The sequence below is a fragment of the Rhinopithecus bieti genome, unplaced genomic scaffold, assembly GCF_001698545.2.
Source record: "Rhinopithecus bieti isolate Rb0 unplaced genomic scaffold, ASM169854v2 scaffold_13949, whole genome shotgun sequence".
In the NCBI taxonomy this organism is placed as follows: domain Eukaryota; kingdom Metazoa; phylum Chordata; class Mammalia; order Primates; family Cercopithecidae; genus Rhinopithecus; species Rhinopithecus bieti.
Genome location: NW_016847579.1, coordinates 1 through 1,014, shown reverse-complemented (window position 1 = coordinate 1,014; position 1,014 = coordinate 1). Strand labels below are relative to the sequence as shown.

General features: G+C 52.9%; 1 pseudogene; it reads left to right on the top strand.

Moving 5' to 3' along the window:
• The first annotated feature begins 200 nt into the window (after positions 1–200).
• Positions 201–1,011, top strand: LOC108525169 (keratin, type I cytoskeletal 18 pseudogene; annotated as a pseudogene).
• Positions 1,012–1,014: the final 3 nt, after the last annotated feature.

Here is a 1,014-nt window from a genome sequence, read left to right as displayed (position 1 = left end):
AAGCTCCGCCTCCAGAGTTTACGCCATTCTCCTGCCTCAGCCTCCCAAGTAGCTGGGACGAGAGGCACCTGCCACCTCGCCCGGCTAGTTTTTTTTTTTTTTTTAGTAGAGACGGGGTTTCACTGTGTTAGCCAGGATGGTCTCGGTCTCCTGACCTTGTGATCCGCCCGTCTCGGCCTCCCAAAGTGCTGGGATTACAGGCTTGAGCCACCGCGCCCGGCCGCCTGCATCATTTTTCATGTTGAAAATGCCCTTCTTATTGCTGATGACTTTAGAGCCAGAGTATGAGACAGAGCTGGCCATGCGCCAGTCTGTGGAGAGTGACATCCATGAGATCTGCAAGTTCGTTTATGTCACTTGGCTGCAGCCAGAGACAGAGATCAAGGCTCTCAAGGAGGAGCTGCTCTTCATGAAGAACCATGAGGAGGAAGTAAAAGACCTACAAGCCCAGATTGCCAGCTGTGGGTTAATCATGGAGGTAGATGCCCCCAGATCTCAGGACATCAGCAAGATCAGGGCAGACATCCAGTCCCAGTATGACAAGCTGCCTCAGAAGAACCGAGAGGAGCTAGACAAGTACTGGTCCCAGCAGATTGAGGAGGGCACCAGAGTGGTCACCACTCAGTCTGCTTAGATGTTAAATGTCATCTTAGCAGTCCATGGAGCTGTTAAGATGATGCTCATGGAGCTGAGACATACACTTCAGTCCTTAGAGATCGACCTGGACTCAGTATCTGAAGGCCAGCTTGGAGAACAGCCTGAGGGTGGTGGAGGTTCGCTACACTATGCAGATGGAGCAGCTCAATGGTGTCCTGCTGCACTTGGAGTCAGAGTTGGCACAGACCCAGACAGAGGGGCAGCACCAGGCCCAGGAGTACGAGGCCCTGATGAACATCAAGGTCAAGCTGGAGACAGATCACCACCTACCACTGCCTGCTGGAAGACAGGGAGGACTTTATTCTCAGTGATGCCCTGGACAGCAGCAACTCCAAACAAACCATCCAAAAGACCACC